The sequence below is a fragment of the Mesoplodon bidens genome (genome assembly GCF_964165515.1).
Source record: "Mesoplodon bidens genome assembly, chromosome: 5".
Classification (NCBI taxonomy): domain Eukaryota; kingdom Metazoa; phylum Chordata; class Mammalia; order Artiodactyla; family Ziphiidae; genus Mesoplodon; species Mesoplodon bidens.
The window spans coordinates 138,352,492-138,370,520 of NC_138161.1; the positions used below are offsets into that span (position 1 = coordinate 138,352,492).

The 18,029-nt window shown below is 44.8% G+C and overlaps 1 protein-coding gene across 2 annotated transcripts in view; it reads right to left on the minus strand.

Moving 5' to 3' along the window:
- The window catches only part of ZBTB38 (zinc finger and BTB domain containing 38), a 119,989-nt gene that overhangs the window by 57,395 nt on the left and 44,565 nt on the right, over positions 1–18,029 (minus strand). For both annotated transcript variants that reach the window (XM_081235076.1, XM_081235075.1), the window contains one exon: positions 131–196. The gene's annotated coding sequence lies outside the window, so the exon portion shown is untranslated. The remainder of the gene's footprint in view (positions 1–130; positions 197–18,029) is intronic.

Below are 18,029 nucleotides of genomic sequence, written 5' to 3' on the forward strand. Positions count from 1 at the left end.
TCTATACACAGCATGCACACACAGCACAAGCACGGCTAATCCTGCCTGCCATCTTAGGCTCGCAGAAGCAAGATACGCACTGCAGGCAGCACACGAGCGCTGGGGAAGGAGGAGGCAAAGGACAGCTCACCTTAAATGCAGGGTCTGATTAATGTTGTAAGTGACATTGCATATCAGCCTCAGAGTCTTGGTTCAACTGGGTAGGAGGGAACAAAGAAAAATGTCATCAACTGGTGATGCAAGATGAGCCCAATCACTAAACACTGTTTAGCAAACTCCAAATTCTGCAACCAGACAGTAGAAGGCATTTCATACAGTTCAGCAGAGCGGCTGCACACTGAATGTGCCCTTCTGCTTCTGAGCATCAAACAATCCTTCTGCTCAGGAAGAAAATAAGCTGGAACGGACACTGTCACACATCTTCTTCTTGAAGAAAGCTTTCAGTACAGTATGTATCTGGTTCGGGATGCATTTTACAGACTGTTAATTTCACAGGATGGCTAGCAACAATGACAAGGACAAACCTTTTAAGCTACTGCAACGTAAAGAATAATATTGTAAAGGGTGTAGCATTTCTAGATTATTTTTCAGAATCCCAAATGGTGCCGGCAGGCTTGTAGAAGAATGCGTGATCAGCTGTCTGTATCCGTGCTATAACCTCTAACCACAAGCCGTGTAAATGTATTCTGCTAAATGTATCTGCAGTACAGAACGGCAGATACCTCCCCGGTCGGAATGGTATTAAAATGTGAATGAATTTGCTGAAACTTAAAAGCAGAATAAAAGCACTTACAGAAAAATAAACTGATGCTGAGTTCCTTTCGATGTATAGCTGACCATCACGAGCGATAAAATAAAAGCTGTCCTTAGGACACTGACCTAAATATGTTACGTCTTGCAACGGCATACTGTACTTGCTCAGAACCTAGGAAATGCAAAATGATTTTTCTCCTTCCTCCTCCTCCAAAGGCTAGAACGTAAAGTAACCAGCCATTAACAGGAGTACCAAAAGGCTTTGTGTATATATACTGTACATAGTGTAAGGGAAGAAATGGTGTTGAGCTGACATGCAATGTTTCTTTGTTTTACTTTGAGGCTTAGCTACGCTCCCACGATGACACTGACATCATGGAGGTCAGGGCTGACACTGGGGTGCTATCTGTTTTATGAGTGAAATGTTTTCCGAAAATTAAATCTCATCTACTTAAACACCGAATTTCATGTCTTCTTCCATATCCCCTCCCTACTGCCGCTGCTCAAGATTGATGGGCTTTACTTTGGCTGTGTGTAATAAATTGGAATCACCTTCTGTAGAGACTCCAATACATAATCGTAGGAATTAATTTTTTAAACAAAAAACCGTCAAGAATTCTGATACATCCCCTTTCAATCTTTCCTATCAACACACACACACACGCACACACATGCACACACACACACAGGCGAAGCTCAAATTGCAATGAAATGTTTAACATGTGGAACAAAAAATGTGGAAGGAGCTGCTTATTCAGGATTTTGAAGAAATGCCTAATAAGCAAAGACTGTTTTGCTACAAAACCAGTGTCACCATGTTCCAAAAGAGAGGAAAACAGAATAGCTTGCTAGCAAAATTTGCTCCAGATCCTGCCGGCAGGTAAAAATCAGAAAAGCATTTCATTTACCATGCTGTATAAAACATGAAGTCTTTTATTTTTAAGGAAATGGAACAGATTCTTTTCTACTCTTTCTTCAGCTACAAAGAAACCATACCCACCCCCAGCCTTAGATCCTGGACATAAGCCAACATTTTTCGAAAATGTTATGAGACTGATTTTGAATATATAATACGTACGTTTTTCTTCTTCTTATTTCTCCAAAAGTCTTTAATTGCCTATTGCATCACTAAATATGCTAATGTTAATTAATTTTAACACGTGCAAAAATGAATTAATCTTTTCTGGGGTTGCCTCTCTCTTCTGTAAGAACTGGCTGCAAATAATCAGGTTAGCAAAACATTTAAGTTGCCCAGAATTTTTTTAAAGGAGAAAATGTATTTGAACATCTGAACTTAGGTACTAGGTTTCACAGCCGGATCTTTTGTTTCTAGCTCTCATTCTGTCTCCTTCCACCGAACGCAAGTGATTTTTTAGCTCAATGTATGGAAAGTATCCAGCCCACCTCTATCCCGTACACTTTAGAGTCTCTGAGCTGGGTTGTCCAGATGGTCGGTCATACCTGAACCACTCCGAGTCCTCTTCGCTTTGGAGCACATCTCTCTCCCACAACTACTCCAGAAATAAACGTGGCTTTAACGGAAACAGTAGCTCCTGGTCTAACCCCGATGGTGGACCCATCTTCCCCGCCCCCACCATCATTGCTCTATGAGCTCTGGTTAGCATTGACAGCGACAGAAAATTAGGATGGAGTATCCCTAGGCTAATTCCTCCTTCACCATGGAGGTTGAGAATTAGTGAGCCTATAACGCTCAGTTGCAAGGTACCAATTTAATATATGGTCATCTATAAAGCAGGGTCCTTAAAGTGGGGTTGGAGGAGGTTGAGGTGAACACTTAGACATTTGATGCCCTTGGTGTCTGTCCAGATAGTCCTCATTAGTAACACTTGAAAGCTAGACATTCACATTAAAATACTCACAAATTATTATCATGCAAGCTAAATATACATGATACAGAATCTACTCTGACCACATAGAATGAAGTCGCTGCCTCCTCTGCTTGAGATAATAAATGACAGTGACAAGGACAGTAATCCAGATCAGGCTCCCACAAAATGAGTGAATAGCGTTATGTCCACTTTACAGGGGCAGGGTGGTGAATGTGGTCAGGTCCCTTACTTGTGCTTGTAAGCCGGATGCCAGGGCAAGTGGTTTCCAAACCTCCCAGTGGGGTTCTCTGTCTACCGTCTGTCAAATCGAGCCTAAAAGCCACGTATTGGTTTATTTTGTGATGTTCCAAAACATTCAACGAGCAAATGTGGCTTGTTTACCGAACCTGCTTGTATTAAACAAATTTGAGCTGTAGTTGAAAGCATTTAGATGGATGAGCTTGTTTAGACAGACATTCTCGACTAGTAAATCCTGTTTTGCACATAAAAAAAAAAAAAAAAAACCATGCTCATGCCCGAATTACTTAAGCTTTGTCATGATTACAAGTGGCAAGGGTATGCACTCATTTATGATTTTTAAAAATTATGTGCTCACCAACCTCCTCAGGGCATAGGGACAAACGTTCATTTAACAGACAAATCCCTTTTCCGTGATGAAAATTTTAACCTGTTTTGGCCTCTTTGATGAGTCAGGCACAAGGAACCCAAAATCCGGCAGGAGCAGGCTGGAGAAGGACAGAGCCAGCAGTAAGGGCTGCCTCTTGCACTTTGATTAATGCCCTTACTTGCTTACAGTCTCCTTCTGCAGTCGGTCTGAGCTCATTCTCTTTTCAGTCCTGTGGCTTAAAGTTAAATTGCATGACTTATGCAAAGTACATAATTCAAGTATGAACAAAGCTTGACTCTCTGTTTAAAAAAAACATAAAGTCAGGGCACTGAGTCCCCGAGGAGTCCTTGGTTTATAAACATTTGGATTGGTTTGCACATTTCTTTGCTCCATTCACTGCATTAAAAACTACAGCTGGTTTCCGTTTATACCTAATATAGATATTCAATATTTGTGGGTAAAATTTGTTATCAGGTTCGGCTACTATAATCTTGATTTTTTTCCCCTAATCTCGATTTTTAAAAATAAAATGTTTACCAGATGTAACATTTTTGTTTAAGTTCTTTGAATTTAAAAAGCTTAAACATTTTTATGAGGTTGGTTGTTACATTTGTTTGTAGGATATTCATGGAAACAATATGGTGACTTAATTTATCAATGACTAAAAATGCCTTTGAATGATATTTTAGCCTAAATTTTTAGGAAAGTCCAATGCTACTTTGAACATCTACATTTTGCCTAGATATCTGGGCAGGGACTTCTGCTTTCTACTTTGATCAGAGCTAAGTCTATAGTAGCTACCATTTACTGAAAACCTACTATGTACTCAATATTTTAGCTATATTATATTATTTCATTCTAACCCAATAATCCTGCAAGGTGGATATTAGTTATCATCAATTTTAAGTGAGGAACTAACTGAGATTACCAGTCACACATAGCAGAGCTAGGATTCAAACCCAGTCCAATTGATTCCAAAGTCTGGGTCTTTCCACCAATCCTAAAAGGATAAAACCTCCTCCATCCACATTCTGTCCCAATGTACCGATAGGAATCTTCTGATTGTGCAGACTCCTGGTAGAGGGGACCCCTATTCCCTGGAGCCAGGACTACCCCTGTTTAGATGAACCAGCCTCAACTCTCCAAGCCCTGGGAATTGTGGGTACCAACTGGAGACAGTTTGGACCAACAGGTGGAAAAGACTAAGAGAAGAGGAATTAACTAGACCATGTTGGAAAGTTAAGGATAGAAAGCAGGATAACAGTTTTGGTCAGAGATTTGTCATAATTTGGAAATGTTTTATCAGGCGAAATAAGGGGAAAAGCTTACACATCCATTTGAGCAAACTACTTCACCTAATGAAATCCAGTCTTTTCATGGTACAGATGAGGAAACTGAGACTATGAGAGATCTGGTCATTTGCCCAAGATCACACACTTAGTAAGTGAGTTTACCCATTTGCTGTATTAAAATTCTTCTACAAGCCTGCATTTGTGAATAAATTTGTTATCCAGTTGTTAGATTAATCTAATCTAAATTATCAGAGAGGGATTTCCCTGCTGGTCCAGTGGTTAAGACTTGGAGCTACTATTTCAGGGGGCACGGGTTTGATACCTGGTCGGTGAACTAAGATCCTGCATGCTGTGCAGCCAAAAAACAAACAAACAAACAAACAAACAAACAAATAAATAATCAAAGAAAACTCAGTATAACAATCAAGACTGACCTGGTTTCAAGCACCTTATGCTAACATATATATATGGAATCTAAAAAAAAAAAAAAAGGTCATGAAGAAACTGGGGGCAGGACGGGAATAAAGACTCAGACCTACTAGAGAATGGACCTGAGGACACGGGGAGGGGTAAGGGTAAGCTGTGACAAAGTGAGAGAGAGGCATGGACATGTGTACACTACCAAAGGTAAAATAGATAGCTAGTGGGAAGCAGCCGCATAGCACAGGGAGATCAGCTCGGTGTTTTGTGACCACCTAGAGGGGTGGGATAGGGAGGGTGGGAGGGAGGGAGACACAAGAGGGAAGAGATATGGGAACATATGTATATGTATAACTGATTCACTTTGTTATAAAGCAGAAACTAACACACCATTGTAAAGCAATTATACTCCAATAAAGATGTTAAAAAAATAAATTAAAAAAAAAGACTGACCTGGTTTCTACTCACAAATAGTATTTCTGTCCTGAACAGAAAACTTGAGTCCATATGATGAGTCCCTTCCCCAACATATTTTAAAAATGGACTTTTGAAAAGCCTAACTTTTGAGTAAGAGATTTTCCAAGCTTAGTGTTTCAAATGCATCATTTTAATGATTGCCTCTCTATGGGAACATCTGTACATTCTGCCCCCATTTAAGGTCCCTTCCAGCTCTAAAGGTTTGTGATTCTAAACAATCCAGCCCCGCTTGCTTGCTTTCTAGGTTGGTTAGGCCAAGAGCTGGACTCCAAGTCTCCTGCCTCCTGGCTTGGTGACCAGATGACTGTCTCGCTCATTGGCAGTAATTTTAGATGCCAGCCAGATGGCTTGCAAAGGGGGCTTTCAAATCAACTCCATCAGCTCCACCCTGCTCGGAACATGAGAGGAGGATTATCTCTCTCAGTGGTCCTGAGGTGGTAGAACAAAGGCTTGGGCGAATGGACATGCGGGAGGGGTTTGAGCTCCAGGAAGCCTGCTCCAACTCTCAGACAGGAGGTTTCTCACTTCCATCCATTAGCACTTGTGTAAGATGAGGGCAAGGAGGGCACACTTGACGGCAAGGACCGGGCAGCAAGCCTTGGGGACCAAACTGAGGTTACCCTCGAGGAAAGAGTTGGAGCGAGAAGGGAAATGTGAACCATGTGGTTTTCAACCGAGAAAAAGTGGTATGTGACTTAGGGTTGCCAGGGAGACTGTGGTGGACAACATCCCACCCCAAGCTAATTCAGCTCAGACTCTCCCGTGGGAATATCCTCAGCATGGCTCACCACCATTTTCAATGTCACTACCTCAGCTTTAGCAGCAGAATAGTCCCTGCTTTCATTTTGCAGTGCGTTGGAAATGTGGCACTAATAAAGACCTTGCGTGCCCATGGAGATCAAGAGCATTCCTGCATCTCTAGTCACACGTTCATCTGCAGCCATCACTGTTTGCCACTCCCCAGATGGAGAGCATTTATGAAACAGCAGGGTCTTCTAGATCCTGAATGGATGAAAGCAAGAAGGCTGAGTTTCTTCTTTCCAGAGAGATGAGCAGGCAACCAGGTTGAAGAGGGAAGGTGGTGACGTACATGAAAGTGGAGAAGGAAGAATTCTTACAGGTGGGGTAAAATCTACCCCATGTGAGAACATCATCCTCTCCTCATGTCTTTCTTCATCCTGGGCAGCACATATTCCAAGACAACCCGGGAACCAATTCATTTGCTTTCTCTTCTCTCAGATGAATGAACTTGTAGTTCGGAAAGGTCACAACCATGAACCTCTTCTCACCAGAGCAGCCTAACAAACCTCAGTGAATCTTCACTTCCTTTGGACTAAAGATAAAAGCACAGTATGTTTTTGCTGTGTTGAATTACCTGCCTTGACTCGCGTCTCTGGCTGGCATCCTGTGAGATCTCTGTATCTCCCACAGCACCTAGAGCATTGCCAGGTGCAATGGAGGGGCTTATATGGGTAGGATCTTGATTAACCAACACCAGATTAGGGGTCCTTTCTCTGCTCCGACCACTACCAGTGGAATCTTCAGCTTTGTCCTTTGAAACCACTTCCTAAAATTAGAGAACCTGTTCCATGAGTTAAGGAAAGGATCTGGAGACTAAAAATACCTATGGAAGTCTTTCAAGTTCTTAATCACTTGTTTACCAAGTTGGGGGGAGGGGGTGGGGGAAAAGTTTTCTGGCAAGCAGACCACAGGCTTTGTTTATATCTGTCCCTCCTAGAACAGGGAAAGGGGACACAGAAATAAGGGTGGCTTGACGACTTACACCACTGCCTCCAAAATGTGCCTCAACGTTTCCTCGGGCTCTCAATGGCATAGCGCATTTCACAGAATTATAGGATAGGCAAGGCACTTCAGATGATGTCATCTGAACCCCTTCTTTCTTTTTCTTTTTTTAAATAAATTTCATTTATTTATTTATTTATTTATTTTTGGCTGCGTTGGGTCTTCATTGCTGCACGCAGGCTTCCTCTAGTTGCGGTGAGCGAGGGGCTACTCTTCATTGCGGTGCGCGGGCTTCTCATTGCAGTGGCTTCTCTTGTTGCAGAGCACGGGCTCTAGGCGCGTGGGCTTCAGTAGTTGTGGCTTGCAGGCTCTAGCGCACAGGCTCAGTAGTTGTGGTGCACGGGCTTAGTTGCTCCGCGGTATGTGGGATCTTCTTCCCGGACCAGGGCTCGAACCCGTGTCCCCTGCATTGGCAGGCGGATTCTTAACCACTGGACCACCAGGGAAGTCCCTGAACCCTTTCTCTGAGGGAGGATAAAATCAGATTCAAAGAGAGTGTGATATCTGAAGACCTCAGCAACCAGGATAAAAGCCGTATTCCTTAATTACTAGTATTCTGCTCTTTGTAATTCAACACACTGGCTCAACTAAAAAAAAAAAAATCCACTTTTCACCTAAATTGCTGCCTGACAAATGGTTATAGAATAAGTGAATTAATGAATAGATTCCAGTATAGAGGGTTTATAACTTCTTTCCCAGTTCCTCTCAGAAGAAAATGTTATAGAATACTTATTTTTTTTTAAAGCTCAGCTAAATATAATTTTTAGCAAAATAGTAAATATTAGGCAAAATATCACCTGGGACCAAGTGTTATTTGAGAAGTATCAGAGATAATAGGCTTGATTGCTATATTAAGTCAATCAGATTAAGTTCAACCAGCTGAAGTAGGCTTTTCTCCTATTTGGTTTGCAAAGAAAAATCTCTTGAGTTAGCATAAGCAGCTAAAAATAAGTTTCAGGTTTCATTTTCTGTTGTTCAGTATGGTTTTGAAACCAGAAGGTGCAAAACTAGGAGATTCACCAACGCCCACTGAAGATCAACAATTCGAATAGTCCCCTTTCTGGCACAGCAACCTGATTACAGCTCACAACCAGGCCTAAGACACGTACACCTATGTCCCTCTCACCATGGTCTCTGGAGATGGCTGCCCCTAATGAATAAGGCATGGCAGGAAATTAGGGACTGAGGCCAGTCCTGGGGGACAGTGGCTTGTGTGTGTGTGTCTTGTCATATCCGGACGGGATGCCACATAGACATCAGCCCCATATGCACAGCCTCAATCTTAGGTGGTGCTGGGGACCCCTCCACAAAACAAGGGAATAAATAATGCTAGAATTTCACTAAGATGAGGCCCTGAAGGTAGTGAGCACAGCGGGTACCCCTCGACCTAAATGCCCAGGGCCTTGTGCAATTCCATACTGCAAACCCAGGGGGCTCACGATACGTTTAATTTCAAAACTGTCTTCCCAGGGCCAAGTCTGGCAAAAGGGTGTTTGACAGAGGCATAAATGCTTCAAAGGGAAGGCAGCCGTCTCACACTGGAGCGTTCAGCTGCGGCACGGGGCCCGGGGACAGCAGAGCTGGTGAGAGAAAGCCCTCAGCGGAATGAGATTGAGAGGGGGCAGGGAAGGGTTAATCTCCTTCCATTAGAGGAGGGGCCATTGGTGAAGGTGAAGGGAATAATCTGTATGAAGAGCAGGGAAGACAAAGAGCCATTCCAGAAGAGAGATTACCGTGCAGGGGTGAGAAGGAGGATTTGTCCTAGATTTTTCACCGTGAGACCATTTCTTAGATCTGAGTCTTTGAAGTTACAGTCTCAGGGTGGAGGAGGGGAGAATATTCACACTCAGTGCTGGAAGACGAGCTGTGATTGGGTCTGAGATGGGCTGACTCTGACTGACTCTGAGAAGCAGAGGGTGAGGCCAAAGCCACCAGGATGCCGCCGTAGACGCCTAACCGTAAATTAGAAAGCGGCAAAATAAACAATAGGAGGTGCTCATAAAAGAGAAGCCAGTGGAGTGGCTGAATCCCCCTTCCTTGGGGTGAGGAACAACCTCCCCCTTTTTTTAAACCTAAAATAAAACTTTCAAAAAGTTGCTTTTAATCATTTTTTGGGAAAGAGTTTAAGATTCACAAGAAGTTGCAAAAATAGTACAGTAACCGTACGATGTCATCTGTCTTCCCAGAATGGTATTATCTTATACTACTGTAGTACATTCTCTAAACCAAGAAAGTAATATTGGTACGACACAGTTAACTCAGGTACAGACTACTACTTCAGATTTCACCAGTTTTTTTTTTTTTTTTTCGGTACACGGGCCTCTCACTGCTGTGGCCTCTCCCGTTGCGGAGCACAGGCGCCGGACGCGCAGGCTCAGCGGCCATGGCTCACGGGCCCAGCCGCTCCGCGGCATGTGGGATCCTCCCGGACCGGGGCACGAACCTGTGTCTCCTGCATCGGCAGGCGGACGCTCAACCACTGCGCTACCAGGGAAGCCCAGATTTCACCAGTTTTTACATGGATTCTGTGTGTGTGTGTGTGTCTGTGTGTCTAGAGCTCTATGAAATTTTATCACATGTGGAGATTAGAGAAGCCATTAACGCAATCAAGATACAAAACTATTCCATCACCACAAAGAAACTCCTGTGCTATCCCCCCATAGTCACACCTTCCACCAACCCTAACCCCTGGCACAGATCTGTTCTCCAACACTGTAATTTTGTCCCTTTAAGAATGTTATGTAAGTGCAATCATGCAGTCTGTAACCCTTTGGAACTGGCTTTCTTTCACCCAGCAGAATGCCCTTATGATCCATTCATGTTGGATGGGAAGATGTGCCTTTTTACTGCTGAATAGCAATCCATGGTATGGAGGTACCACAGTTTGTTATCCACTGAAGGACACTTGGTAGGTGTCCAGTTTTAAGCTACAACAAATAAAACTGCTATGAATATTCAGGTACAAGTTTTTGTGCGAACCTAAGTTTTCATTTCTCATCTGTAAATATCCAGGAGTGGGAATGTATGGTAAGTGTATGTTTATTAAAAACTATCAAACTGTTTTCCAGAGTGGCTGAACCATTTATACTCCCACCAGCAGTGTATGAGCAATCCGGTTTCTCTACATCCTCACCAGCATTTGGTAACATCAGTATGTTTTATTTTAGCCATCCTGACAGATGCATAGGGGCTCCTTTTGATGGTCCCCAGTCAAGATGGCAGTCAAGTGTGGGGCCTTCAGGCCTTGCATGGCATGGCTTCAGATCTCTCTCACTGTTCCAGCTTTCCTAATACTTGTCTACACAGCAGTGTGGGCTGTCTGGCATTTTGATGATGGAAAATGGGGCTCCTGTATGGGGTGAGGTTTCAGGTTTGTCTGGTTCCTCTTGACGGCAGTAGAGGGACATTGCCATCTGGGAATGTTGGGCTTCTTTGAGGCAGTGCCTCTCGGCCCAGCAGGCAGACTTGAGAGCAGTGATACTCGCTCCCGTGGGGTAATACGAGGGCCATGATATGGCAGTCAAGGGGCGGTGACGGACTTTGCCTGGGCTGGCGTCCTCCTGCAGCTTTGGCCAGAGACTGTCTAAGTGCTTTTTATTCCTAAAGTTGGTAACTTATTAGCAGGATGTGTGTTTGTTCCGGCAGGGTGTGGGGGGGGTGGGGGGGACATGGAGTCAGCACAGACAGGTAAGGATGGGACCACCAGTGGCACTCGTCAGATGTCACAGGCCACACTGAACACTTCTTGCCCTTGGACCTCCTGCTCTGTTGACCACTCACGACTCTCCAGCAGCATGTGGACACCTTGTCCGGATGTCACGGAACTCTGACGTCCACCTCCTGGGAGTTAGACCTGCAGGCACTGCTGTGACCACCCCATGGATCTTCCTAGCCTAGGGATCCAGGTCCTGCCGGCAATCAGAATTCCATGTGCACAGCAGAAGGTGACGCAGCCAAGGAAGTTGTTCAGGACACCAGGGAAATGGGCTTTGTAAAGGGCCAACCTCATAGCGATGACTCGAGTTGGCCCAGCCGTGTCTGGAAAGTCACCTTCCATCTGCTGTACCCCTGATTCAAGGGAGGCTGTGGACCTGCCCAGATTCCATACCCATCATGACCTTGGCTCCACAGGTTTGGACCAGGAGGCCAAGAATCAGGAGGGCGGTGATCCTGCATGGGGACAGCCAAGAGATAATGCAGATCATGCACAGAAGCAGGGAAGCTCTGTGATCCTCGGCAAGTTCCTTCAGGCTTCTGTGTGTAGGATGGGTGCAGTGAACGAAGGTGCTCCTTTGGCTTTTGGCTCTTGTGCTTTACCTGGTGCATTCACAGGACATGGGCGTGAACTTGGGCACGGAGGAACCTAAATGGTGATATATAGAACCTGACCGTGAACTGGGGACTGTTGGGGGCTGAGCAGTCTGTGAAGGCTGAACCCCAAAGTCAAATGATATGATAGTGACCCTCCAGAAGTTGAGGTTAGTATTGATAAAATGAGTGGGAAGGCAGCCAGATACGATCAGGTGACCAGTGGGTACGGCCTGACGGCAGCTTTGAGCAGAGTTATACCGGCAGGATGGATAGTCACACTTCCTCTTAGAAGGTGGTGAGGACTTTCAAATTTGGTGGTTGTTTCTTCACTGCGTTCTCTGGTGTAACAGAGAATCTTCCAAGTTTCCATTCTTGGGTACCGCTTCTGTGGCCCATTGTCCCCGTGTAGCCAGGTGCTCCTACTTATCTGCTGTCAGAAGGCGGCCCAGCTCACAGCACCTTTCGGATGTAATGAGGGAGGCGCAGACTGGGGCAGTACCTTGCCTGGCTGTGAAGTTGGGTAATGAGACTCCATCCTCCAGGCTGAACGCACGGCAGCTCCCCCCAGCTCTGGCTTGGTCTTTACAGCTCACGCTGCTGCGACCTAACTTTTGCCACAGTATGAGTCTTGCCCTTGCCTGCCCCTGCTCTGTTCTCTTGGCTTCTGATTCTGGACCCGACCTCATACTCAGCCCTCATGGTCTGGATCCGTGTGGCTATCCTATGTCCTCCTTGGTCTAAGCGTTACCACCTCGGGGGGCAGGGCCCAGAGTGGTCTCGTGAGGTGACCCTTGCAGGGTCTGGGCTGCCCACACATGTCCTGAGGTATGCCCTGCCTATCAGAAGGCAGATAAAAATTCCCTGGTGGAAGCAGGTGCTCACTTCGGGAGTCAGTCTTCTCTCGGCGCCTTGTCTCTACGAGTGTCACAGAGAAGAACAAAGCTGACTCCATAGTGGATCTATTCCTTTAGCTCTAACCTTTGTGCTCTGTGGCCTGTGCTTAGTCATGCTGGCTCTGAACCTTTTGTAAAACAATGTTGCCGATAGCCTGAAATATACGTGATAGCCCATTCTCAAGGTTCTGACCTTTAAAGGTATAACACTTCTCAGACAATAACGTTTGTCTTGTTGGAGGTTTATGGGAACATTGTGACCAGACCTACGTGGACAGCTGCAGGACCAAAGGATTCTGGCACCAAGAAGTTTGCAACAACTAATCACACCTCCTCCCCGTTTAGTATAAAAGATGCCTGAATGCTAACTCTGGTAGAGGCTGGTTGTTTGGGACACGAGTCCACCATCTTCGCGGTCTGCTGGCTTTCTGAATAAAATCACTATCCCTTTGCCCCAACGCCTCGTCTCTCGATTTACTGGCCTGTCATGTGGCGAGCTCCTGCTACTACTACTGACCTTGGACTTGGTAACACTATCCAGAGGTCGCGTGGATCAGGGTCCTTTGTTTATTCAATTTCTAGTTCTACGTTTGCCACTAAATCTTTGGGTAACAACCATAAGTGAGTAAATTAACCATTTTGGGGCTCAGTTACCTCATATTTACGATGAGGTTTCCTAACTCCCTAGCTGATAATCTTTCAGCTATACCAAACCATGACTAAGGAGAAATTAAAATTAAAATTCAGACACCAAAAAGAGCCTTTAAGTTAAATTCTGGTTTAGATATATTAGCTTAGGGTTAACTATTTTCTGTCTAATAAGTGTTGCTGAAAATGAATGTTTATTGAATTGAATGCAGCATTAACAATAGTTCTCAGGCCTTAATGTGCATAAGGATTGGGAGGGTATATTAAAATGCATATTCCTAGGCCCCCTCCTCAGAGCTTTTGATGCCACTGGGGCCTAGGAACATGCATTTTAACATGAGAAACTGAAGGGGACTTAGGTTTTGAAATAGACATTGGTAATGTTTTAGAGGCGAATTTATCAATATGCATTAGGAACTTTAAAAATAGGTCGTTTGGGGCTTCCCTGGTGGCGCAGTGGTTGAGAGTCCGCCTGCCAATGCAGGGGACGCAGGTTCATGCCCCAGTCCGGGAAGATCCCACATGCCGCGGAGCGGCTGGGCCCGTGAGCCATGGCCGCTGAGCCTGTGCGTCTGGAGCCTGTGCTCCGCAATGGGAGAGGCCACAACAGGCCCGCGTACCGGAAAAAAAAAAAAATAGATCGTTTGACCTACTGATTCAATTCTAGGAATTTTGCCTAAGGTGTCCACCAAGATTTATCTACAAGAATGTTTTTGTGTTTATAATAGTGGAACACTAGAGGCAATAAAAATGTACACAAAAAAAGAATGGATAAATTAAGATATATCCATGCAATGGAAACACAGCCATTAAAAATCAAATTTTCAAAATCATTTAGTGACTTGAAAAAATGTTTACAACATAACATTAAGTGGGGTGAAAAAGAGCATATAAAATAGCATTTCAGTAATGTTTAAATGAAGAAAAGAATATATATGAAAAATTGAAAAGAAATACATTGACATGTTAATATTGAATTGTTGCTTGGTTGTTGGATTACTAGAGATTGTTGGTTTCTTCTTGATATTTTTCTGTATTTTCCAGATTTAGATTTTGTATAGTGACTAGTTATGGGTCTTTTAACAAATTTTTTAAAAGTAAAGAAAAGGAATTTGCCTCATGTAGAGTGAAAAGAGAGGGAAGAGAGGCCTCTTAGGAGCCCAGCCCAGCCATGGCCTCGCTGCTGCAAGAGGACTTGGAAGACAGACAGACTGAGTCCGGTGCTGGGGTGAATTTTAAGCTACATTCTCTTTGCAAAGTACCTTGATATAGTCGATGCCAAGGAATTTGGGTCAATGAGAAAGTCCTTTTCACTAGATACTACTTTCCTGCTGCATTTGAAGATAACAGACTATAGGAACTGGAATGTGGAAGGGAATTCACAGTTTCCACAACATCTTTACTGCTCTTGGGTTGATCTCATGCTTGTTGCCTCTGTGTGTAATCCCCCTGGCCCCTACCCAGAACACCAAGCAGAGAGACTGCACTCTGCTTAGGGGCTTCTGGACAGATGATGGGCTCTATTCCGGCTTGGGAGATACCACCCAGGGCCAGTGCTTCTGTGGAGTGCTTTCAAAATCTCCTCTGGCCAATGCACTGGGAGCCCCATCGAATGCCAGAAAGCATCTTTTTTGGCAGAGAGATGGCTCAAATCTACCCTCCCTCAAGGATCTTAGTGAGTCCCAGGTCAAATGTCTCTGAATAAGATTAGAAGCTTTGTGGTTAGACCCCTGGCCTAGAGCCAAAGCTTTTCAAATGTGCTTGAAATTTTTACACCACATGCTTTGGCTAGTTAGGAAGTGGTGCGGGGACTTCCCTGGTGGCGCAGTGGTTAAGAATCCGAATCTGCCTGCCAGTGCAGGGACATGGGTTTGGTCCCTGGTCTGGGAAGATCCCACATGCCGCGGAGCAACTAAGCCCGTGCGCCACAATTACTGAGCCTGAGCTCTAGAGCCTGTGAGCCACAGTTGCTGAGCCTGCGTGCCACAACTAGTGAATCCCGCGCGCCTAGAGCCCATGCTCCACAACAAGAGAAGCCACTGCAATGAGAAGCCCATGCACCACAATGAAGAGTAGCCCCCGCTCACCGCAAGTAGAGAAAGCCCGCGTGCAGCAACGAAGACCCAATGCAGCCAAACATAAATAAATAATTTATATATATACATATATATATATATGTATATATATAAAGGAAGTAGTGCTAAGGATTTCAGATGAAAGTCAACTTAGAGAGACCAAAAATAAATAAATAAAATGATGATACTTAAAATATTAATAGCAATATCAAAAGCCAAACGCCAATGCTGACCTATATAACTATGGTACTTGTTTTCATCAACATCTTGACTTGCCACACATTTTCCTAAGTTGCCCAAACAATTTCACATATATTACCTTACTTATTCTGACAGAATCTCAGTTTTACATTTTTAAAAAATACCATTTCAGAAGCGGGAGGAAGCTGTAAAGTTCTGATGAAAACCAGAGGCTTGAGTTAAAAACAAAACCCTGAAGTCTTCAGTGTGGTGTTTTCCAACTGCGTTCTTGACAAGAAGTCAGGGGATTTCAGCATGAGAAATTACGAAGCCCCATTACCGTGAATTCTTAGCTTTGGTGTCTGTGATGTGGCCTGATTGCAAAATCCTCCAAAGGGAGTAACAGGACATTCATAATGCTGACCCAGAGCAAGAGGGGAGCTTGTACTTCTGTGCCATGAAAAGTATAAAACCTCTGGGGTTAAAAATAACCAACTGGTCCAGGTACTGCCTACGTCAGCCAGTTGTGCCCAGACCACATCTGCGTATCACAAATCAACAGGGATGACCTAAGCTCTGAAAAGACTATGAGGCCCCAGATTTGAATTCGACCCCTCATATGGAATTAAGAACTGAAAAAAAAACATTTTTTTTTTTTGCGGTGTGCAGGCCTGTCACCGTTGTGGCCTCTCCCGTTGCAGAGCACAGGCTCCGGACGCGCAGGCCCAGCGGCCATGGCTCAGGGGCCCAGCCGCTCTGCGGCATGTGGGATCACCCTGGACCGGGGCACGAACCCGTGTCCCCTGCGTCGGCAGGTGGACTCTCAACCATTGCGCCACCAGGGAAGCCCAAAAACAATTTTTTTATATAGATAAAACTGAATCACTTTTCTATACACCAGAAACTAACCCAACACTGTAAATTAATTATACTTCAACAAAATTTTTTTTAAATAAAATAAAATATAAAATTATAAGTTAAGGAAGCTCAAGAAAGTCTAACTTTCCCCATAATGTTTACTTTGACGCTTTTTGGAAAATGTCAAAGATCAAAATATTTACAAAGTGTGTGTTTGTTACCCCTGCCTTGCTGGTGGGTCCGTGGTGTCACCCAGTGTGCTGTACCAGTTCCCTGTGGAGGGTTCGTGTTGGCGGCAGTGAAACTTTGATTTGGTGGCCGCACTCCTCTCTCTGCCATGCTAGGCAGCTAGACATTAAAAATCAGCAGGTTAGGGCTTCCCTGGTGGCGCAGTGGTTGAGAGTCCGCCTGCCGATGCAGGGGACACGGGTTCGTGCTCCGGTCTGGGAAGATCCCACATGCCACAGAGCGGCCGGGCCTGTGAGCCATGGCCGCTGAGCCTGCGCGTCCGGAGCCTGTGCTCCGCAACGGGAGAGGTCGCAATAGTGAGAGGCCCGCATACCGCAAAAAAAAAAAAAAAAAATCAGCAGGTTGACCCCAGCTAACCCCTTCTACACACACTCACTTGTCAATTCCTGCATACTTAGTGCTTTGAGGAGTCATTATCACATGGCGGTTGAAATTAACAAGCTACGACTAACGAGTCTCCCCAGCGAATGGACCCTGACTCCTTTTCCTCCTTGACCATGGCCTTTGGCCCTGCCCTTCCTGGCAGACTCCTTGAGGCTTGTACATGCAGCAACAGATCGTCCCCACTTGGCTCCAGCTTTTGAAACCTGGTACTTGTTCTCAACTTTCTCCTCCTGGCTGCTCCCTTGTTACAGGCACTGTACTCTCCCGTTCAAGCTGGTCTTATCTTTAGTTTACTCCGCTAGCCCAGACAGCTCTCTCCGCTCAGTAGACACTTCTGGGACCCACCAAACCAAGAAAATGGACTTTCAAAGGTTGAAGCACTTCTGCAATCAGTAACTTGTCCTTCTCTTCCACTCCTCCTTAGCCCACTCCAGATGTGAGGGGGCTGGGCAGAGGCAAGGCAGCAGTGATAGGAGATGAGGCCAGACGTTAGGCTCCATGAGAGCCTGAGAGCTGTGTTAAACCGGCCAGTAGCTGGCCTTCCCGCACAAGGGACAATGTATACTCTTCAGGGTGTGGGTGTGAGTGCCAGAAATGTCAAGTCCAGGGGTAAAATATAATCAGAAACCGGACGGTCGAGTCAGATATTGACAACAAAACTAGAGAAGTAGGTACCAGGCAGCTCAGGCAAGGACTGGAGTCCATTTTTAGAGTGTGTGTGCTGTTGAAGTGAGCACATATAGTCCATTTTTATTGGAGGTCTTTAGGATGCCTTGGGACCATCATAAAGGCACCACCATATGGTTTCTGATATTTACCAGTGAGGGGGATACTGCACTAAGACCAACAATGGTGAAAAGGGTACATAAAGTATCAAATTAGTTCAGGGTTCTTCAGACAGGGCTTATAACCTTACCACTCATTATTTCAGTGAAGGTTTTGCAACTTTTCCTGAAAAGAAAAAGCTAGAATTATATATCAGATCCTTTGGGGAGCATTAATCTCCCCAGACTGAGCCATTTTAGTCTGCTTTTACATGTTTCTCTAATAACTTGATTTGAAGATCCCATCTTGTCAGGAATTCCCTCCACTACCTCCCAATATCAAAAAGTATGCCAAGATCTGGAGGAGGGTAGCTTCCCAACACCCCCAAGAGCAGACAGAACCACGAGTTAAAGAAACCATGAGCTTTCCTAGTGACCACTGGTGGAACAGAATTCTGATGGACA